This window comes from Berghia stephanieae, chromosome 2, assembly GCF_034508935.2.
Source record: "Berghia stephanieae isolate SIO BIC M18660-M18661 chromosome 2, UCSD_Bste_1.3, whole genome shotgun sequence".
Classification (NCBI taxonomy): Eukaryota; Metazoa; Mollusca; class Gastropoda; order Nudibranchia; family Aeolidiidae; genus Berghia; species Berghia stephanieae.
The window spans coordinates 17745919-17770918 of record NC_088361.1 but is presented as its reverse complement, the minus strand read 5'-3'; the positions used below and the strand labels follow the sequence as shown (position 1 = coordinate 17770918).

The 25000-nt window shown below is 37.3% G+C and overlaps 1 protein-coding gene across 2 annotated transcripts in view; it reads right to left on the bottom strand.

Moving 5' to 3' along the window:
• Positions 1-10583, bottom strand: part of LOC144964417 (uncharacterized) — a 94243-nt gene extending 83660 nt beyond the window's left edge. For both annotated transcript variants that reach the window (XM_078898653.1, XM_078898654.1), the window contains exon 1: positions 9749-10583. The gene's annotated coding sequence lies outside the window, so the exon portion shown is untranslated. The remainder of the gene's footprint in view (positions 1-9748) is intronic.
• Positions 10584-25000: the final 14417 nt, after the last annotated feature.

Sequence of the window (25000 nt, the reverse complement as noted above, 5' to 3'; positions counted from 1 at the left end):
ATGTACTTGTATTACTTTCTCCATGGAAACTAATAATTCTTTTTTTAAAATTTCATGTAAACAGGTCTGGGTCATGTGACTTGGACAAACACAATAGATGATGTATGATGAATACAGGCGAGATACATCACAACGGTGAGGGCGAGCAATTGGCGATACATTTCTTTCTAGAGGAGAGAAAAAATTCGAGATGCTGGCAGAGATTGGAACCTGGGACCTCTGAGTGTACGTGCAAGGCCTTATCCACTCGTCCATCTCGCCCCCTGTGTCGGCGTTGTGTGTGTGTGTATTTTATGTATGCAATGGAGTCTAGGACATAATTATAGATGTCGCTGATCGGAGTACATATGTACTTTAATGGCGAAATTTACAAAAAAAAAAAACATTGTAACAACACCTCGTGTAATTATCATGTGTGTTATGTGCGGGCGTGTGTGTGTGTGGGGGGGGGGGGGGGGGGGCTGTGAATGATTGTTTGTATTTGTATGTGCGTTTGTACTTGCACGTGGTGAACTGTTGAATAGGAATATGAATATGGTGAGTTATACATCCAATCAGGGTTCAATGACACAAAATCACCAGTCACCACCATCCTACCATCATCATCCAAATGGAAAGATTGACAGGCTGGCACTCATAATTATTGACGTGCAACATGATGCCATGTTGAATGTAAACAAAGACCAGAAGATTTACAAACGATGCACGCGCCAAAATTGATACATAATTTAGCTGATTATTTTCCCCAATCAAGGGATCATTTTTCTTCTTCGTCCATCCTCCTCCTCCTCCTCCTCATTCTTCTTCTTCTTCTTCTTCTTCTTCTTCTTTTTGTTTTCTTCTTCTCCTTCTCCTCCTCCTCCTCCTCCTCCTCCTCCTCTTCTTCTTCCTCCTCCTCCTCCTCCTCCTCCTCCTACTACTACTACTACTACTACTACAACTACTACTACTACTACTACTATAACTACAACTACTACTACTACTACTACTACTACTACTGACTGCTGCTGCTGCTGCTGCTGTTACTACTACCTACTACTACTACTACTACTACTACTACTACTACTACTACTACTACTACTACTACTACTACTACTACTACTACTACTACTACCACCAACATTTAAATACCCTTTCCCTCTGAATTACAAAATCACACATTAATTTCATTCGCGGAAGAAAAAAAACCCAATATATTGCCCATGCATCATGCGATATTTGTAAACAATTCACAGCACAGGACGTTGCCCCTAATTATAAAAATAACATGAGGGTGCTTACCCCGCATGCAGGTCAAGGTCGGTCATAACCATAAATAGCATTATGAAATAGTTTGCAAAATGTGTCCAATCGACCCAAAACTGTAATAATCGCTCCGGGCGATTTATATGTGTACAAAAAATTGAATCAATATCCAAAAATACAAAACCTGGAATACGTTTACGTTGTATTGAGAACTTTCAGACACCACTACACCGTCCATGTAAAACTAATCACTGACATGTACTATGCTATCTAACAAGACTTAAAACCTGATATGACGGGTTATTTTCACTTTGAATTGCGCTTTGAGCTTGTTGAGATACGGGGTAAGGCGCTATATTCAGGGTTGCCAATTCAGGGGGCAAAAATTTACTGACCTTTTACGCAAACACATAAACCGACCCCTTTCTGGGCATTGGACTCCAGTTAAATGACATGGTGTTCTTCCTTTGGAAAATATACTGAGGGTTTATAAGACACTGAATTCCGTAAATAGACGGAAAATTGGCAATCTTGTATATAAAAACCATATATTATTAATATTATCATTATTATTATTATTATTATTATTATTATTATTATTATTATTATTATTATTATTATTATTATTATTATTATTATTATTATTATATTATTATTATTATTATTATTATTATTATTATTATTATTATTATTATTATTATTATTATTATTACTATTATTATTATTACTATTATTATTATTATTATTATTTATTATTATTTATTATTATTATTATTATTATTATTATTATTATTATTATTATATTATTATTATTATTATTATTATTATTATATTATTATTATTATTATTATTATTATTATTATTATTATTATTATTATTATTATTATTATTATTATTATTATTATTATTATTATTATTATTATTATTATTATTATTATTATTATTATTATTATTATTATTATTATTATTATTATTATTATTATTGACGACACACACATTGTTTGGTAACACCCTGACATCGTAACGTTTGGAGTCGATGGGTTACATATTTTGTTTCCCCTTTCAATAGGCTTCAACAGTCGTGACGTCACTTCCCTCGTAATGACGCATAGTAACTTATTAACTGGTTCTGAACTACCGGAACAATGGTGGACGCCCTTATGAAATAATTCTCCGACGAGCAAAAAAAAGTGTATTCAGAGGAGAAAAAACTTTTAAAATCTGATCATGTTTTGAATTTTATACATTCTGACCACATGACATGTGAAAAAGTTCTAGCCAGCCTGAAGAATAAATAAAAAGTACAGATTTTCTCTGTTTAGAACCAAGCTGCTGGTTGCTGGCGGGTGGACGTGACATCAGACTATTGAATCCTATTTCAAGTGAATTCGTTGACGCGATATTGAGGCTCCAATAGTGAGTGGACTACGATTTTACACACGGACACGAGTAGTTATTGGTGTTTACCGCTCTGATTGTTCTTTTAAAATCATTATTATTACTATCATCCTTGAGTTTTTATACAGAGCAATATCCACTAAACGTGCTTAAAGCGCTTTTCAAAGGGTCCCTGTCCAACTGCAGCATTTAACATGTCGGACGGGATATGACGCCTTTTAGGCGATATTATAATTTTATTATTTCGGACATTGACAACGCTGTTAACGGTCAGGTACTCATTTTATACCCGAGTACGGTGAAAGAAGAATGTGAGTAAAGAGCCTTCTCCAAGGACTCAACTATGCGCCGAGCGAGGCTCGAACCTAGGACCTTCCGATCCGAAATTGAGTGTCATACCACTCGACCACATAGTCGCTCATCATCATCATCATCATCATCATCATCATCATCATCATCATCATCATTATCATCATCACCATTATCCTTATTATTATTATTATTATTATTATTATTATTATTATTATTATTATTATTATTATTATTATTATTATTATTATTATTATTATTATATAAACCGGTAGCAAATTTTGTTTTGTCAGCCAAAACAAAACCAAACACTCACACACACACACACACACACACACACACACACACACACAAACACACACACATACGCGTGTAATTATAACCGTTAACATACCGACAGGGACAGAATTGGGTGAGAAGAGATCACATCTCTGATAACCCGAATTCAACTAAATCCGCAGCTAACAGTTGAATGGTGTGAAAAACGATTATCTTAAAACGCATACGTTTCATCCAATGTTTACTTACTTACTTACTTACTTACTTACTTACTTACTTACTTACTTACTTACTTACTTACTTACTTACTTACTTACTTACTTATCCGAACCAGCGACCACCTGAGCTCCAGCCCTTCGGTCTTGTGCCATGACGTAGAAGTTAGACGTCTTTTGTAGTGTTCCAGGTGACTATAAAGTGTTCATCCAATGTTTTTTAAAAATAAAAAATTATTAAATGGTGTATTATTAATTGTTTTGTTTTGTTTTGTTTCTGCTTTATTTTCTGGCGCTTGAGGTTGTTTTCTCTTGTTTTTATGTTTTATTTTGTTTTCTGCTGCTTTTAATGATGTTGTTTTGTTTTTAATTTTATGTCCTACTAAACTGACATTGAGAGTGATTAACCAATCTCTACTAAAATTATGATAAATGTGTCCGAACCGATGTGTACATATATGTAGGTCTGACAACTGAAATCACTTATGGGGCACTCTCTACTAAAATTATGATAAATGTGTCTGAACCGGTGTGTACATATATGTAGGTCTGACAACTGAACTCACTTATGGGCCTATTTTAATATTGTTGTAAATGACAACATTTTGCGTCATTTTTTAAAGATTTCAATTACAACAATGATCCCATAAGGAATTGGGTGATCAGACCTGAAAATAAGTGCACGCCGATCTGAACAAAACAGTAGAGCTTAACACCAGCCGATACCACTTGTCTGTATTATCTTTGGTTATAAGACTCTTAGATTATTATACCGAAGAAAGAATTACAAGTGAAATTCATTGCTGGTGAATATTATTGATGTAATAGTAATACATGGCATTGTTCCACGAACCTCGTGGCACTTTTTGATGTTCATTGAATGGTACGGAGAAATATTGATAAATTAATAACATTTTATCGACCGACCTTTCATTGCTGTCATCATCAATGGTTTTTTATGGAAGGAACAAAATTGACGTCACTCAGTTCTTTGATCTTGTTTTTAGCCAGCAATTTTTTATGAATGGTTCTCACTAAATTCTATCAATCAGACTATAAACGTTTAAGGCTACACATAGTTTTGTGAGTTGGTAGTTATATCCCGCTGGCGGATGCCATGAGCAATTTAACTGAGCGCATAGCACCAATAATTCTTCATCCCTTATCAATTTCCACAGAAAGCTATATCGGACACTAAATCACTCTTTTTAAAAACCTAATCCAGAGGAGATTTCCTCGGTTCTTGGATGTCTGCCCTCTCCCGGATGTGGGATTTCTAAAAATTATAATCGTGTTCCGACAAATTAAATTAAGGACAAAGATCTAATAGTATGCTTCTTCTGACAGAGATGCCCTCAAAGTCTTTGTTTCACAACAAATCCTTCCCAGTGACTGCGACCAGGTTGTGGAATTCCCTTTCATATAATACTAAGAATAGTGAAAATTTAGAAACCTTTAAAAAGAAATTGAAAACCGAATTATTTAGAAGAGCGTTTCTCGACAATTAATATGCTTTATGTTTTAATTTAGGGTAGTAATGTACATGTAAAGAGTTTGCGTATGTGGACGCGGAGAAGTTCCCGTATGTGGGTGTACGGGTGTCTGTGTGTGAGCGTGCTGGTGTGAATGCTAGTTAATATAGTCTTCAGTGATTGTCAAGCACCATAGAGCACTCGTCAGTGGATTAATATGGGCGCTATATAAGTATATTATATTATATTATTATTATTATTATTTATTATTTTATTATTATTATTATTATTATTATTATTATTATTATTATTATTATTATTATTATTATTATTATTATTATTATTATTATTATATTATTATTATTATTATTAATATAACTCGTGATCAAATAAATACATTTGTAGTCAGGACTAAAATTAAATAATTAAATGAAGGCTGGTTTTCCAAAACTCGTTATGTCGATTTTTCTACTTTTTGAGATTTTGCCTCCATGAGATAAATTGAAACTTAAACTTTATTTTTAAGCAACATTGGGCACAAAAAATTCCCCTGATTTGTGTGAATTTGAAGTTTAAATATGATAAAATAATAGACCGAATGAGAAATTTTAGGGGAAATAATCCTCAATATCTCAATATCGGGAAACACGGAGTTAGGGAGTTTTGGAAAACCACTCTAAAAATATACTTTAAATTTAAGGAAATAAAGAAATCTTTATTGAGTTTCAATCCACTACAATGTGGAATGTACTAAAATCTAGGCAATTCTTCAATGGTATTGACGATAAATCATTTATTACATTCTCCTATATAAAGCCGTAGCTATTTCACATAGCTACCAAATTTCATGGTCCCTGCCTGCTTGTTCCACCGATCAAATAAATGCCGAGCTAAAATTCTTAAGAGCGTTAAAAACTCGTCTCTACACACATGAGTTCAATGTGTAATTTTCCCTTGTTAGCTGAGTTTACTTCTTGGGGTTGTGTTGACATAATTACAAGGTGGGGAGGGGTGTCCCAGTTCTCTGGCCTGGATAGAATAATGCCTCTCGCCCCTCCCCCTCTCCCACCCTATTTACTCCTTCCTTCCAATAAACAGAAAGATACAAATAACGAGTGCGCCTCTCTCTCTCTCTCTCTCTCTCTCTCTCTCTCTCTCTCTCTCTCTCTCTCTCTCTCTCTCTCTCTCTCTCTCTCTCTATCTATCTATCTATCTTTCTACCTATCTACCTACCAGCGGAGGAACTCTCGCTGTGTCTGTTACCAGATGACGCTGATAACGGTGATGAAGGGGAGGAGGAGAGAAACTGAAAAGACAGAGAGAGAGAGAGACACACACACACACACAGAGAGAGAGAGAGAGAGAGAGAGAGAGAGAGAGAGAGAGAGAGAGAGAGAGAGAGATTATAAATAAAACAAAACAATAATACTCTATTAGAACCAGTACAAAAAAATTCACACAACAAAATGTAGTTGGGTGTAGGCGTCAAGTTCTAGTCTGTCCGATATTTTCACAAAGGATGTTTTCAAGATTGGTTTACAAGTAACTTTAGTGTGTATTGGATTTTCTTAAAGAAATTGGGAAGGAATTCTCATAAGGGCAACATGAGCCTGTCACAGAATTTTGAGCCATTTCTTTTCTTTTTATACAAATAAAGGACTGACAGCACGATCCTCATTTAGAGACTATATGAGTACAACAACTTTATAAGTTACACGGAGTAGTTTTATTGACACATTTAGTCATTCATAAAGCACAGAGATGATCTTACTTTTCAATCCAACGGAAAGCCAGTGTAGGGGTAAAGGCTTGGTTGGACCAAGATCATATTCTTTCTAAATAGAATGAGTGAGATGACGTCAATCAGCTAGTTTGTTCTTGTACGATATTGTGGACCACCAGAGGTGTGATTAATACTCACTAATTCTCTCAATCAGAGTTTTGTGTGTTTATGCGATTGGTCTGGTGAGCAGACTTAGTGAGTATTTTACTTTAAAACATGCCATCGATATGGTTTTTAATAAAATATAGATTGTAGCGGAGGAATTTGGAATACTGAAGACGATAAAAAAGGGAACAGCAAGAATCAATTACAGCAAATTATAACAAATGACGAGTAAGCATTGCTAGATCCCTTGTACGTATTCCAATCTTTCTTATTTCAAAATAGATCATTTCATTACACTCAAGTGGTTAATGGGATTTCACGTGTAAAATGATGTGTATCTCATCTTCAATCATAATTGGATTCAATAGTCTGATGTCACATCGCCCAGCAACGGCGGCCATCGTGGTTCTAAACAAAGAAAATCGGTACTATTTATTCTTCATGCTGGCTAGAACTTTTCATATGTCTTGTGATCAGAATGTGTAAAAGTCAAAACATGATCATATTTAAACGGGTTTTTTTTTCCCTGGATACCGTTTTATGCTCGTCGGAGAAGTATTTCATAAGGGGGTCCGCCATTGTTCCGATAGTTTAGAGCCAGTTACTAAGTTACCATGCGTCATTACGACTGTTGAAGCGTATTGTGAAATTATTCAGATAGGATATTGCGTGTCTTTTATATTTTGGAAAAGGGGGGTGGGGGGAGGAGAGGGGTGCAAAATAGAGCGTCTTTTTTTTTTTTTTTCATTCAGTTTAAACTTATTTCCAGCCACTCCGTTCTTGGCAACTCCAAAGCAATTTTCCATGCATGAAAGAAACAGGTCACTCACACCGGCTGGTGTAACTGGCATAATAGGCACAGAGCTGCATGTCATTAGCATTCGTGTAATAAATGACATTATATGCTGACTGACTGATGACAACCGCTAAAGGTTGGATTTTGAAACTGTTATTTAAAACGGGGCCTAGGACATAACCTCAAGGCACGCCGAATATTTAAAGCAAAAAGTTTGGGGGGGGGGGGGGGGGGTTGTTTGTCAACTAGAATCAATTAGGGGAGGAGGAGGAGGAGGAGGAGGAGGAGGAGGAGGAGGAGGAGGAGGAGGAGGAAGGTGATGATGGTGGAAGAAAAAGAGGAAGAAGGGGGTAAGAGGAAGAAAAAAAAAGGATAAAGAAATCGATGAACAAGTAAGAAGAAAAGAGAAAAAAAAATGGTGAGGAGTTAGCAAAAAAGGGGACAGAGGAGAAAAAGGGGCGGGGGGGGGGGGGGGGGAGGCAGTCAGCATGTGGGGAGGAAAAAAATACAGGAAGAAGAGATCATGATCGTTTTTAATAAAGGAACGAGAAGACGGAGAGAGAGAGAGAGAGAGAGAGAGAGAGAGAGAGAGAGAGAGAGAGAGAGAGAGAGAGAGGGAGAGAGAGAGAGAGAGATTATGATCATGAGAAAGGGGAAAGGATGGAAAAGTGAATGATGAGAAGAAGAAAAAAAAAGAAGAAGAAGAAGATGATGATGATGATGATGATGATGATGACGATGATGATGATACTGCTTGTAAAAAGTAAGCTTGGGCAAAACTCATATGTCCTCCTTGACAGATGATTGAAGTAGAATCAGAAAGACCGAAGTACAATCCAAACCAGTGCATAGCTAATCCAATCAATCCGATAGGTAGTCACAGCATCATAAATGTAGATATACCGACATGAATATAAATAGAAGTGCACATAGGGATAAGTTCCTAACACGGATAATTCTTAAATAGGTTAAGTGCCTTAAATTATTTCATTTCATTTCTGTTACATTGAAATGTGGGTTAACATTTTAAAAAAAGAGCAATTGATCTGCCCGTTTCGTATGTGCTTGTAACACTGTTCTGTCAATACAGGAGGTATGGATTGATGACGAATAAATGATAGGCCCGTCGCAATTTTCATTCGTTGGTTAAATGCGAGAATAGTTGAGCTGAATCAATACTTTCTGCACATCATTGTGAGCTTTTATCATGGCCCCCAAAAATACATTTTCTGCACTTGCCACATTAGATATGCTGATGATTTGAAACTTAAATGATGAATGTCAAGGTCGGAGCACATTAATCTATTCACCATAACACTTGAGGCATGAACAGTACCAGTGTCTCACGAGAAATATTAATCGTTAAAATGCAATTTGAAATTAATCGTTTTCGTATTGCATTTTATTATGTTATCCTTACTCAAAATAAGGGCACAAACTGCGGAACAGGCACACATTCGCTTCAGAATCAGAGCACACCCAGTCGAGGCTCCGTCGTCTGCTTACAAAATAAAAAAAAATATATGCAACGGGAAAACCAGAAAAAAAGATATAATGCATAAATTGAAAACAACTGTGGAGAGAGGAGTATATGAGGACACACAGGTAAAAGCAGGCAGGCATCGTGTGGCCTTGCCCTGCATCCAGGGTTGCCAGATTATTTTTCAACAAAATGCCAGGGGAAGACTCAAAAAATGCCAAAACACTCAAAAAAAATGCCAAAGTCTGTTGACTCCCACCCCCACTAAGAAAACTACTCACTTTTGATAGACAATTTACTATCATATCCTGGTGGCTTGCATGTTTTCTTTTCTTTTTTTTTTCTTTTTTTTTTGAATTATACTAGATTTCCTGTTGGGGTAATTTTTTACCTACTGACTACTAAGTGGAGTGCTAAACCACTACACCACGGTTGAGAAAAGGTGTCATTTGAAGTATAATATACAAGAAAAGAAAATGCCAAATGAAAATGCCAAATGCCAAATGATTTTTCTAATGCCAAACGGTTTTCAAAAATGCCAGATTTTTGGAATCTGGCATTTAAAATGCCAAACTGGCAACCCTGCCTGCATCATCGTACCTTACCTTCGTGAAGGTGTGTAGTTAGCAATATTGAAAAAAAATACACACACAAAAAATTACTTACCGTTTCCCCTCCTACTGTAAACAATCGGCGCAGTTTGTAAAGAAATTGTTATGTCATGATATTATCAAAGAGTAATCCACGTTTGTGAGAATAATAACTTTAAACAGAATGAAATAAGTACAAACATCAGCACTGTCTCTAATAACACAGGTCAACATCGAAACTTGAAAAGTAGGCCATCAGTTGAAGCTGGAGTGTGCAAAACCACAAGCACAACAATCCGTCCAACACGACCAACATCCCTTCCTCGCGCCGTCTGCTGTTTTCGTCGACGTTGACTCGCCGATAGCTATCACGTGATTACCAGTAGGCGGCTCGGCGAGAAGGCCTAGTCGCTTGATATGCCAGGTCAGGTCGGGGCCAAAATATTTCCATATCGCAGCAGGTCATGGCAAATAGCTGTATATTAATGGGGGTTGTTGTATTGAGGCTTTCTTTTTTTAATTTTTGATTTGTTTTTTTTTTGTTGTTTTTTTTTTTTTTGTTTTTTTTGGGGTTTTTTTTTTCAGGCTCAGGTCACATAGAGACGTGTATTCCCTCTAGTAGAAAAATTCTAACAAAGTCAGACTGATTTATATTTTATTTTTTTTAAAAAGTCCTACACATGTATGGCGTGATAAACGCTCTATGTTGGTATATTATCAAATTATATCGTTTTATCTACACAGCAGCGACTGGTTCTATTTAGAATTTTTTTTTTCTTTTTTTTTTTTTTTTTTTTTTTCATTTTCTGTGTTTTGCTTTTGCCAGTCAGTTATTATTGCGACAATGAAGCTGAACCCGGTAACATTTACTTCAATTTGAATCGATATTATTTTGTATACAGTTTACGCCAAATTTTCCTTTAGAGATTATCAGTGTTGGAGGTCTCTTACTTCTTATTTTCAGCCCCCCCCCCCCCTCCCTCCCTCCCCCAACCCAAGACTAACTTGGGGGTGTTTAGGACTTCAAGTCTGTAACTTTTATGAATTTATCAGAAAAAAAAAAAAGAAAAGAAATGTTTCGTGAAGGTTTACGTACATTGCTTGGTGTAAAGTATGCGGAGCTCAGTTTTTTTACGACAATCTATCGTTTATCGAGCTTAAAGATTGTAGATGGAGATAACACTGTGTGCGAAACAGCCCATCAAGTTCGTTTGTTTCTTTTTAGTTTTTTTTTTTATTTTTTTATTATTTTTTTTTAACGGATACAATTACCTTGAGGCATATATATCTTTCTGATTAAAAAACAAAAACAACAAGAACAACAACAAAAAAGTCAAGTGGATTTTGAAACGCTGAATGTGGGTTGGTTGGGGGAGAGGGGGAGGTGGGCGGTTGTTGAATTCATGATTCCATGTTTTTTCTAAAAAGAGGATGGGTTGTGAAGGAGATGGGCAGAGCCATGAAGTTCCCTAGGAGTTCACGATGGGCACTAGAAAACTTCATGGAAGAGTTAATTTGACGATTTTAATCATTAGATATTATGAAGATGAAGTGATTCGATCTCTTTTTTTTTTATTCGACGTGATTACTGTCAACCTTCTTGATTAAATAGGTCGAGTCTAAAATTTGAATATTCAAGGGCCAGTTAGTAAATAATATTTTACGACGTATACATGTGCGGCTATGTGGTCTAGTGGTATGACACTCGCTTTCGGATAGGAAGGTCCTGGGTTCGAGCCTCGCGCTCGGCGCATAGTTGAGTCCTTGGAAAAGGCTCTTTACTCACATTCTCTCACCGTATTCAGGTGTAAAATGAGTACCTGGCCGTTAACAGCGTTGTCTTTGTCCGAAAAATTGTAATATCGCCTAACAGGCGGCATGTCCCGTCCTACATGTTAAATGTTGCTGTTGACCAGGGACCCCTTGTAAAGCGCGTTGGATATTGCGCTATATAAAGCTCAATTATTATTAATTATTATTACATATTATGCAGGTCTGACATCCGAACCCACTTATGGGCCTAGTATAACATCGTTGTAATGGACAGTACTTTGCGTCATGTTTTGAGATTCCCATAGGAGTTGGGTTATCAGACCTGCAGGTAAAAGTGCACGTTGACATGATATCATCAAATAGGGTAAAACTGTCTAGTGGGTAAAAGTTGCTTCAGTGGATTATAGAACTAGATATTTTAGTATCCTCAGCCTTGTTGCAGTTATTTTCTTCCCTACAAAATTCGACTCATTATTTTTTCAATGGGAATAACTGACACGAAACTAATAGTATTTTTATTGGTCCAAAACTAAATTAAAGGCTTGTTTTCCCTTCAAGTCCTTGCAAAGTATGAGTGACACTAAGCTGCTACAAAGCTTTAGCTTGTAAAAAGTAATAAACCAAAATCAATATAACGACTTCATAAAATAACAAAATACCAAACACGGAACGTTTCGGGCTTGGACCCCTTCTTCAGTCAACAAAAAACAAAAAAACAAAAAAAGACAATGAAAACATAATACATTACAAAAAAAAAAAAAAAAAAAAAAAAAACCTAAAAAAAAAAAAAAAAAAAAAAAAAAAAAAAAAAGGTCGACGACAGAGAAATATTCGAATATTTGACTGGCGAAAATCTGCAGGACGGCTGGCTACAAATGACAAATTATGTGTATAACATCGAATAGCCTCCTCTCGTCTTACGTTGTTATCAAAGCACGTGTATTTGATGAGGGTGGAGGGAGGGGCTGGGGGGAGGGGGGAGGTGAAGATAGAGGGAGAGGGGAGAGCGGGAGAGGGGAGAGCGGGAGAGGGGAGAGAGAGGGGGGCGGGATAGAAGTGAAACAGGAGAGAGATGGAAGAGAGAGAGAGAGAGAGGAGAGAATGAGATGGAGAGGGGAGAGAGAGAGAGAGGCGGGAGATGAAGTGAGAGAGAGGGAGAGAGAATAGAATAAGAGCAAGAGGGGGAGAGAGGAGCATAGAGAGGGGGGGGGGGGGAAGGAAGAAAAGAGAGGTAGAGAGAGTGGAAAAAAAGAAAGAAGAGATAGAGGGGGGGGGGGGGGAGAACGGGTAAGAATGAAAGAGAAAGTGAGAGAGGGGGAGGGAGAGCGGGAAGGGAGAGAGAAAGAGAGAGAGAGAGAGAGAGAGAGAGAGAGAGAGAGAGAGAGAGAGAGAGAGAGGGAGAGAGAGTTGAAAATAGGTTTGATACACTGATAAATAATAAACGTCTTTAAAGGAGGGTGTGTGTGTGGGCGAGACGTATCATAAATCAAAGGGCGGCGAGCATAAGGCACTCTATTGGTTTATTTTATCGCACCCCAACCCTCCCCCTCCCCCCATCCATCCGCCATAATGATTACATTTTCTGATACAGACACAACAGGCAAACACACACAGCGATAACGGTCTGCTTTTATTTTCTACCCCCTCACTCCTCACTCACCCACCCACCCACCCCTACTTCCCCCACTCCACAGCTTTCAGACACCGCCACGTCCCCCCCCCCCCCCCCCCCCACCCCCCTCTCATCCCGATAACCGTTTGTGTTGCTGGGAGCTTTTTGCTTTTAACTGCCTTTGCCTTGCAATGTGCGATATCCATACCAATCAATCAACGTTCTAGCCCCGCCCACTTTCCCGTCACGCACTATGAACTATAAACCAGTCATTTCAAGGTAAAAAGGCCAGGCTTGTTATTGAAAGGATTTTTATCGCCGTTGCCAATTTTTCTTCTTTTAAAAACAGTTTTTTTTTTGGTTTTTTTTTTTTTGTTTAATTTATTTATTGTGGTTTGGTTATCGGAGTTGGCTGCGGGGAGTTCAGTGCATGTGGCTTATCAGCCATTGAAATACGGTCTCTTGTATGGAGGTTGATTTTTTTTGTTTGTTTCGTTTTGCTTTATTATTTTTTATTTTTTTAATTTGTTATTCTTTTCATTTCCCTTTGAATCTACCTGTTTCAACGAATGAGTGTTTACATGCACTGCTTTCAGTGGAGCATGACAAATGCGAATCTAATGTATAGTGATGAGAAATAAAGAGAATAGAGAAGTCCTCGATGAAAAGAGAATGAAAATAACGTTGTGTCAGGGGGCAAACCGGGGGCCCTGCTGGTACGGCACCCACCGTCTGGCTATGAAAGATGAAAGAGAGAGAGAGAGGGGGGGGGGGTGTGGGGGTAGAGAAAGAGAGAGGGAGGAGAGATAGAGAGAGGCAAAGAGATAGAGAGGGGGAGAAGGAAAGAGAGAGAGAGAGGAGGAGGAGGAGGAAGAGAGAGAACTATGGAAAGAGAGAGGGAACGGGAGACTGTGTTCGTGTGTGTGTGTGTGTGTGTGTGTTTGTGTGTGTGAGAAAGAGAGAGAGAGAGGAGAGAGAGATATGAAGAGAGAGAGGGGGGGGGTATAGAAAGAGAGTGAGAGAAGGGAGAGATAGAGAGAGAGGGAAAGAGAGATAGAGAGGGGGGAAGAGGGAGAGAGAGATAGAATTATGGAAAGGTAGAGAGAGAGAACAAGAGAGGGTGTTTGTGAGCGTGTGTGTGTGTGTGAGAGAGAGAGAGAGAGACAGATATATATATAGGAAGGAGAGAGAGAGAGAACTAGGGAAAGTGAGAAAGAGAGAGAGATTGAATGTATGTGTCTGTGTGTGTTTGTGTGTGTGTGTGAGAGAGATAGAGAGAGCGAGAGAGAGAGAGATTGAATGTATGTGTTTGTGTGTGTGTGTGTGTGTGTGTGTGTGTGTGAGTTAGAGAGAGCGAGAGAGAGAGCATTGAATGTATGTGTCTTTGTGTGTTTCTGTGTATGTGAGAGAGATAGAGAGAGAGAGAGAGAGAGAGATTGAATGTGTCTGTGTGTGTTTGTGTGTGTGTGTGAGAGAGAGATTGAATGTATGTGTCTGTGTGTGTTTGTGTGTGAGAGAGATAGAGAGAGAAATAGATAGAGAGAGCGAGAGCGAGAGAGAGAGAGAGAGAGAGAGAGAGAGAGAGAGAGATTGAATGTATGTGTCTGTGTGTGTTTGTGTGTGTGAGAGAGAGAGACAGGGGGAGAGAGAGAGAGAGAGAGAGAGAGAGAGAGAGAGAGAGAGAGAGAGAGAGAGAGAGCGATGGGAAATCATATTTTAATTCTGCACATGGAATGGAGCCAAATGATGGGCGGTTCGTTACGGATTGGATGTGACCCCTTTAACCCCGCCTATCGTCTGCCTGACTTCACCGTTCACAACAAACCTGTCGGCAATCCAACCGTCAAGACGGTGAAGTCGATAGGTACTAACGAAAGAATGAAAATGGAAAGGCTTCGTATGGGAACAAAACAGACAACGGACGTTTCGGATACAAACCATTCGTCATCACAACAATACACAAATAAACGTGGAAAACAAATAAAATATAATGAAATTTTTTTTTCTTCAGGCAGCCCTTACCGTTTTCTACTGAAGTCGATACTGGTACTACTTTGTGGTGTGTAAACTACTGTAAACTGTTTTTAAGTTTTTACATCTACAGCACTCGGCGCTGTTCTTTTTATTGTTTTTGTGCGGTTATGTGGTCTTGTGGTATGACACTCGAATCCGGATCGGAAGCTCCTGTGTTCGAGTCCCGAGGGGCGCATAGTTGAGTCATTGGAAAATGTTCTTTACTTACATTCTCTAACTGTATTCAGGTGTAAAATGAGTACCTGGTCGTTAACAGCTTTGTCTCTGTACGAACTAAATTGTAATATCATAATCTACCAGGCGCCTTCTCTCGTCCTACGTGATACGTGTTGCTGTTAGCTTGGAACCCCTTGTAAAGCACTTTTAGCATGTTTAGTGGATTTTGCGCTATATAAAAACTCAAGCTCAATCTCAAGTTTTTAAACCGCCCATTGGGGGATAAATTTTCACTCAATTCTATTGATTCCATTTTACACGATTAAGGTTACGCATTATTTAGTTTTGTCTGGTGGTAAGTTGAGTTGGAGGGCAGAACTGGTGGGTATTTTATTTAAAGGCATGCCATCAATTCATTATGGCTCATAGGTTGTTCCGATAGCTAAAAAATCCAATTAATGATAGGCATTGATGATATGCGTTCAGGTAAATACTCACCACCTGTGCCCGCCACACCAATCCGATCGACGCACTGGAGCAGAAATAGAGCATTTATATAGCGCAATATCCACTAAACGTACTCAAAGCGCTTTATATGGGATCCCTGGCCAACAGCAACTCTTAACATGTAAGACCACACATGACGCCTGTTAGGCGATATTACAATTATTTTCAGACAGAGACAACGCTGTTAACGGCCAGGAACTCAGTTTGCACACGAGATGAGAGAATGTGAGTAAACACAATTGTGTGTATGTAACCTTAACCAATTTGTAGCAGGACAGAAGGAATTAAATGAGAACTAATCACGGAGCTGATTGACGCCTAATTCATTCATTCTACTGGTTTTACGCTATAGAGAGTTGGCAATCTATTTTTTCTTTTTAATCTGACCCCTTATAACATCCATGGAGTGTGTGTGTGTGTGTGGGGGGGGGGGGGGGGGGGGGGCGTTAAATATGTTTGTTTGTATGCTTGTTTTGTTCCTGTATTGTTTTGGTTTGAATAGAATAGAATAGAATAGAAGGTATCAACGTCGCTTGATTAGGCCACTGGCCTGTCGCCGAGTCTTTCCAGTCACTGAATGTCTTGTTCACAACTGATCTAATGCATTTCCCTACCTGATCTTGTGATCAGGGGCTAGCCTACACTACACTTTCTCTACTGATCTTTTGATCATAGCTATTTTGGGTGGGAGGCATTTCTACACTATGCACATAACTTTCCATCACAGCATCTAATTTATTCTTGAAAGCATTGACACTCGGCGCTTCAACGACATTTGCTGGCAATGCGTTCCAACGTTCAATTACTCTCTGTGTAAAAAAGTTCTGTCGAAGGGTGGTTTTAACCCTGGGTTTCAGAAGTTTATATGATTGGCCCCTGGTGACTGATTTTTTGTCTACTGTGAACAGCCTATCCCGAGTCGCGTACAAGCAATGTGTGAACTTAGAGGTCTCAATCATATCACCTCTCAAACGCCGATAGACCATACTTGGCAGTATGGTTTGAGGTTTGTTTTTGCTTTTTCGTTGTTGGTTTTTTTTTCTTTTTTTGTTTTTTTTTTTTTTTTTTTTTTTTTGGGGGGGGGGGGGGGTGTTGTTCTATTTTTATTATTTGTGTTTTGGTTGCTCGACTATTCCAAAACAAACATTTTTTAAAAAGGTCATGACCCCTGTGTTTTAAGCTATACCTTATTCATCCTTGTATGGGAATTATAATTCTGTATCACAACACAATTCGGTAATATGTATAATAATATTGATAATAATAATAATAATAAAATAATAATAATAATAATAATAATAATAATAATAATAATAAGAAGAAGAAGAAGAAGAAGAAGAAGAAGAAGAAGAAGAAGAAGAAGAAGAAGAAGAAGAAGAAGAAGAAGAAGAAGAAGAAGAAGAAGAAATGGCATTTATATAGCGTTTTACCCGTTGTCACAGTCTCTAAGCGCTTTACAGTGATATAAAACAAAACATATTACAGTAAGGCAAGTGTTGATGGAAAGGTGAAACGAATTCAATTTAACAAGAACAAAACATGATAATAGTATAGCAACTTATGACCTAAAAGGATAAAACTTAAAGCGAGATTTCAAAGTTGTCAACGAATCCGAGCATAAATCTCACATGTGATGGGAGAGAGTTCCAAAAAATGGGGGGGGGGGGGGGGGGGGGGGGGGGGGAGGGGTCGAAAATTGAAAAGAGTGTTCACTTATATAAAAAAGAAATATCAATGTAAAAAATTAAATAAAAATTGGCAAAGAATATTAAAAATCTTAAAAAGTACAGTGGGACAACACGCGGATAATATGGTGACGATGTGTCGATAATAATAATATTAAGTGTGTTTAATTCTTGCTTTAGGATGTTTTTAATATAAATAAATAATCAAATGAGTATGAAAATAGAATCTAAACTGGTCAAAACAAAAATTTTAAAAACCCTAAAACACTTGAACTTTTATATAGACACCAAACTTGCTCAAAGCGCTTTATAAGGGTTCCCTAGCCAACAGCAACACTTAACGAGATATGATGTATGTTAGAGGATATTATTACAAAATTATTTTCCCAACAGAGACAACGCTGTTAAAGGCCAGGTACTCATTTTACACCTGAATACGGCGAGAGATCCTTTTCCAAGGACTCAACTATGCGCGGCTACCGCTAAGAGTGGGTCATAGAGATTACAGTCCCAAGTCTGTGGAGTGGTCCTCGCACCCTGGATTGTTTGGTTTATCAAATGAGTGACGTCATTGAATGCTGTCAATTGTGAGGCTTTATTCAGAGATCTGTTTTTGTATTTAGGGGTTGCCTTGCAACACTTTTAAGTCATATCAGCGCCAGTAAAAACAAAGAAAATGGGAAAGTAAAAAAAAAATATAATCTAGAATTACGATTAAAAAAAACAGATATAGATTCCAAGAGCATACCCTCAATGTGCACAGTTTACGATCACCTAAAAATCTCATCCAGATAGGAGCACAGTATCCCACTAAGTGGGCTATGTGGTCTAGTGGTATGACACTCGCTTTCGGATCGGAAGGTCCTGGGTTCGAGCCTCGCGTTCGGCGCATAGTTGAGTCCTCGGAAAAGGCTCTTTACTCACATTCTCTCACCGTACTCAGGTGTAAAATGAGTACCTGGACGTTAACAGTGTTGTCTTTGTCCGAAAAATTGTAATATCGCCTAACAGGCGTCATGTCACGTCCTACATGTTAAATGTTGCTGTTGACCAGGGACCCCTTGTAAAGCGCTTATTGCGCTATATAAAGCTCAATTTTTTAATGTTTTTTTTTTTTTTACGAATACACTCAAATGCTTACATTATCCATTCAAAACAACCAACAACAAATTACAGTAGACAACAGAGATGTGATTTACAGTTGAAAAAATATCATCTCCCAAACTATAACTATATATTTGACTGTTTCCCTGATAGTCAAGGACTCCGGCCGGGGAACAGACAAAACCAGTAACCTCATTCCAAGACAATGACAAAAAGCAACTCAGAAAACGGACATATGTCATTTAGTTTCGACTGGGCCCTGTCTGGAGTCTTTCGTGTAGAGGAAAACAAGTGAATTTATATTTTTGAGAAAGATGATATTTTTTTCTTGTACATCAACTTTCAATTAACACTGTAGAATTATATTGGTTTGTTTCATATTGCACGTTTCAGTGAAAGTTGCCACGTTACTGTTAAGAGATTTGAGTTTGTTGATATACGGGGTGAGGCACTATATAAAAAACATATAGTTATTATTATTGTTATTATTATTATTACTACTACTACTACTACTACTACTACTACTACTACTACTACTACTACTACTACTACTACTACTACTACTACTACTATTACTACTACTACTACTACTACTACTACTATTACACACACCTACTACTACTACTACTACTACTATACTACTACTACTACTACTACTACTACTACTTACTTACTACTACTACTACTACTACTACTACTACTACTACTATACTACTACTACTACTACTACTACTACTACTACTACTACTACTACTACTACTACTACTATTATTATTATATTATTATTATTATTATCATTATTATTATGTTTATCATTATTATTATTATTATTATTATTATTATTATTATTATTATTATTATTATTATTATTATTATTATATTATTATTATTATTATTATTATTATATTATATTATTATTATATTAATTATTATTATTAATATTATTATTATTATTATTATTATTATTATTATTATTATTATTATTATTATTATTATTATTATTATTATTATTATTATTATTCATCATTATTATTATTATTATTATTATTATTATTATTATTATTATTATTATTATTATTATTATTATTATTATTATTATTATTATTATTATTATTATTATTATTGTCAACATCATCATCATTATTATTATTGATTGATTGATTGATTGATATAGCGCTAGTATCCACAAATTGTGCTCAGAAGTGCAGTGCTTTACAATAAGTTGGGTTGTTTTTTTTTGGTATCACACACGTTCATTCATTCGACTACAAAATCACAACAGTCACACACACACACACACACACACACACACACACACACACGCGCGCGCGCGCGCGCATTATCTTGTTCAAATTTCACATAGATCACGGGCGGTGAGCAGAATGAACAAGATTGGTGTTTAGACCTGGCAGATCGCAGAGATCGAGATGGTTTCTATTCCCTTTCAAGGAATTCTCGGAAATAGAATTCAATAGTCTGATGTCACGTCGCCCAGCAACGGCGGCCATCGTGGTTCTAAACAAAGAAAATCGGTACTTTTTATTCTTCATGCTGGCTAGAACTTTTCATATGTCTTGTGATCAGAATGTATAAAAGTCAAAACCATGGCGTACTAAAAGAGTATTATAGAAGGGCTATGGTCAAAACATGATCAGATTTATAATGTTTTTTCCCCCTCTGAATACGCTTTTATGCTCGTCAGAGAAATATTTCATAAGGGCGTCCGCCATTCATTGTTCCGATAGTTTAGAGCAAGTTACTAAGTTACCATGCGTCATTACGAGGGAAGTGACGTCACGACTGTTGAAGCGTATAATGAAGATCCGTCTTCGTTTTAAGGGTTTTGTTTTCAAGGGTTTTACGGCGCTTGCAACACATTAAGGTCATATCAGCGCCAGTAAAAAAGAAGAAACTGGGATAGTAAAAAGTTCTAGAATTACAATTAAAGCACAAAAGAAAAGGTAAGACAAAGGGGAATTGGTTCAAATAGGGAACAGATGTAGATTCCAAGAGCACACCGCCAAAGTACTTAGTTTGAGATCACCTAAAAATCTCATCCAGACAAAACCACAGGTCCCAACTAAGAGGAATACACTCAAATGTTTACAGATCATATAATATAATATGTAAACTAAACATAATACAATGCATAACAGAGAGATGATTTACAAGGAAAAAAATATCATCTTCCAAAACTATAACTATACGTTCGACTGTTTCCCTCCCAGCCAAGGAACTCCGGCCAGGGCCAGGACAAAACCAAGTAATCTCATTCCAAGACAACGACAGGAAACAATTGGAAAACGGGTTGGGGGGATAGAAGACACAGCATGTACCTCCCTGCCCACTATGGGAGGTCAGGATCCCCACCCAGACAGGTCAGGTTGCGTGCTATGCCTTCAACTGGGCACGATATTGGTTCTGCCTGTCTTTTTAGACTTCGAGTAATAGAATACACATTAGCAATTTCAATTTCACAATAACACATCAAAAACATTATATAACACGGTACCATTTGCATTTTAACTCACTCAAACCTAACACCGACTACTTCCGTAGTTTACCCGGGTTACTTTTACCCCATGCCTATTTATTACATTTTTCTGAGAAAAAATATAGGCGTGGTATCAAAGCTAGTGTTTTTTTGTTTGTTTGTGTTTTTGTTTTTTTCTCCATTTTTACATGTTAATGTTAGTTGAATAAAACAATCTACGTTCACGCTCATTTTTAATACATTTTTTTTTCCAACATCGAAAAGTAGCAAAAATCTGTAGGATTGAGTGAGTTAAAACATGATTGCTACAATCAAAGTGTCAACCTGACTGTTTAACACGATCTAGACCGAAGGGCTAGAGCTCAAGTGGTCGCTGGTTCGGATAAGTAAGTTTAACACGATGACCAGATTCTTCCAGAGCCTTGCATTGTAGTTTACTGAACAGCATTTTGTTTCCCTTACTTTGACAGGAATGATGTTCGGTTATAAAGATCAAGATGATAACAGCTAACATAAAATTCTACACTGAATTCCTTTGCCAATGTGTGATGGTCTTATGCTTATGATTCTTACTATTTACACTTCTGTATTCACCAAACACAAAACGATATTATATGGACCAAATTTCAAACTAATAAACTGCTATGCTGAGATCAGCATATAATGATTGTTTTGTTTTTAATCTGGGAAATGATGTGGACCAAATTTCAAATTGCCAAAATGCTGATATCAGCATAAAATAATGATTGTGTTTTAATTGGGGATGATGATATGGACCAAATGTCAAACTAATAAACTGCTGACGTCGGCATTTAATAATAATTGTGTTTTATTTGGGTTTAACCCAATGCTTCTCAAAGAAATCTAGGTCAAGTTATGCTCAACTCTCAAGGGCAGGGAGATAACTCTTACAGCACGATCACCCAGCAATTTTGAAAAATTCATAACTTTGTTATTCTTCAACCTTTATTTAAACAAAAAATACAGTGAAATTCAGAAATGAATTTCCTTTGCAATGATATGCAACATTTATTGATTTTAACACCGCTTCCATGAAAATAAAATTATCAAAGAGAAAAGAAACAATATTTACCCCCAAATTTTGTCTTTGTTTGTTTTTTTTTAGTTGATATTTTTTTAATATTTACGGATATTTGTGGAATTTGGCAAAGCATTTGCCTTCACACAATTGTACATCGCAAACATGACAACACAGCCATTCACAGTTTCTGGGGTTCTGTTGGATGGAGTTTTACGTTTTTCCTCAGCGCACTGATAGCAGCGTTTTTTACGTCCCGGAATTCTCACGCTCTTGTGTTTGTCTAATGCCGTAACGCTTGATGAAACTGATGGTTGCTCAGAAGGGGCTCTTGGAACTGAGTTAACGGCTTCTGCTCTAATTAGCAAGTCCTCCAACACTTTCATTCTGAACAAAAGGTGTCTGCAAGTTGATGAGCGGGTTTCTACGATTCCAGCCACCGATTTTAACGCGAGAAAGGAGTTGATCATCGCCGTTTGGACTAAAAACCAGAAAATATACCTCCACCATTTTTTTGATGCTCTACCCACTTGATAGTATGAGCGGTACTGATCGGCAAGGTCCACCCATATTGTCGTTATACTTTGCCACTGGGGTCGGAATATCAACCTCAACTCTCCCGCGCCTGGATGACCGAGTAACAGTTGTGGTGGTTGGATTACAGTTGGTGGACAAAATATTGACCTCTCTTTTATCAAACCAGGATGTCGCAACAATATTTCCTTTTTGTTTGATCAATGTTTCACCTTTTTAATTTTTTTGTCCTTCAGCGGCCATCCCACACGGTTTTTTCTCATTGTTCCGCAAACATAGGTTTTATTCAGCAGCAAGTCCTCCGCAAGCTTTACGGAACTAAAAAAATTGTCAATGTAAAATGCATGATATTGGTTTAGGTAGTCCACTCCAACATTCATCACTACATGGTGTCCCAGACCATTTCTAACGCCATCTTGCTTCCCCGTATATATGGAAAAAATTAGGAGGTAGCCCGTCTTCTCTTCTGCAGCACACCAAATTTTTATTCCATATTTCGATGGCTTGCTTGGTAGATATTGCTTCCAGTGAAGGCGGCCATTGAATTTCACCATTGCCTCGATACTTATCGCTTCTGCTGGTTTATAAAGAGTTTTACACTTGCTGCGAATTTCATCAATGAGAGGTCTTACTTTGAAGACAGGGTCTTGCTGAACAGCAACAACATCGGACGTATCGGCGGCATGAATATACTGATTTATTTTCATATACCTCTGCTTACCCATCACATCAGCCACTGCTGGAACTCTATACTTAGGGTTTGAAGACCAGTAGAGATTAATGTCAGGCAATGTATGAATGCCAAACATTATATTGATATACATGTATTTTTGTATCTCCAATGATGAACACGGCTTCCAGTATTTATCGGCACCTTTCTTCTCCTGACATTGCCGAGCATAAAGGTTTGTATGTTCTGATAGATGCTCATACAGAATAGGGGGAAAAAAACAATCAAACACTTCTAGAGGGCTGTTCATACTGTCAAAATCTAACACAACACCTGAAAATTCTGAAAATTGTTCCACATTCACATTGTGCAGGTTGTCTGACCATTCTGTGGGTGCAGGTTCAGTATCACTGTCACTGTCACTTTGGTCACTATCATTGTCATTATCGATGTCCTCAAACTGTACGTTTATATCTGATTCATCACCTGAATCCTCGTCACCAATTGTATTATCAACTACACTGCGTTGTTTGCAGAGGGAATTCAATAAATCAAACGCCATTGTTGAAAAAACGAAGTTGGTTTGTCAAAACAGCTGACTTTTGTTGACAAGTTTGTAAAATCTGTAACTTTCGTTTCATCCAAGATATTTCGCTACGGTAAATTGCTGCTTTCGCTTTCATTCTCGCACTTTCTATTTATAAGAGTTCCACAAAGCTACGGAAGTAACCTTTGCCGTTAAAAGAGTTGCAGCGATACCATCTACTTTCACATTCTGCCCGGGCGCATTCGGGCGCATTGGAAAGATCGAAGGTATTTTTCAGCGGGCGCATTGAGAAGCAATGGGTTAAAGAGCAAATTTTTAATTTAAAAATCCACACCAGTGAAAGTTACAGCTCAGTACTTACCGGTATCCAAAAGACAGAAGTCAACCCCCTCCCCAAAACAAAAACAAACAAGAACCCTGATTCAAACAGGGACTAAAAGTACATTCATTAAAAAAAAAAAAAAAAATTTGCAGAGAAACGTTTTTATGTTAAAGTCCACACCAGTGAAAGTAACAGATGAGCAATTATATAGGCATCTGAAAGAAAGTAGGCCAAAAAAAAAACAAAAAACAAAACAATAAAACCAATCAAACAAACAAACAAAAAAGCCAACAAAAAAATAAACAAACCCCAAAAGCAAAACAAACAAACAACGCTGATTCAAACAGGAACCAACAGTATTTTCTAGGCCAGAGCAATCGATCTTGTGTAGTTTGCAAATATTGATAAGTTGTACCTTGACACTAGCAGCAAATGACCACGCCAGGGGTGGGCGGGGAGCGTATCATGCAGGTGGCTGAAAATGTACATCAATATCAATTTGTACCCAATAAATACAAGAAAAACATTACCTCCCACAAAAATGATTATCTAATCCATCTGACTGTCGCCCTCTTATCAAAAGACTCCAGAATATGACCTTGTCAAAACCATTAAGTCTCATTACAAAACAAAGACCTAAGCCACATGAAAAAAAAAAGAATTAATATAATTATAATACAATGACGAGATAGCAAAGTTATAGTTGTAGGCTAGACCAGAAACATTCAATCCATAAAGTAAGAGCTTGTGACTGAATATTCATCTTCTTTCCAAAACCATTTTTCTGTAAATACGGAATATTTTGTTCGGTGACAGCTCTGATGTTCTTTTCTCGGTCAAAACAAACTTAT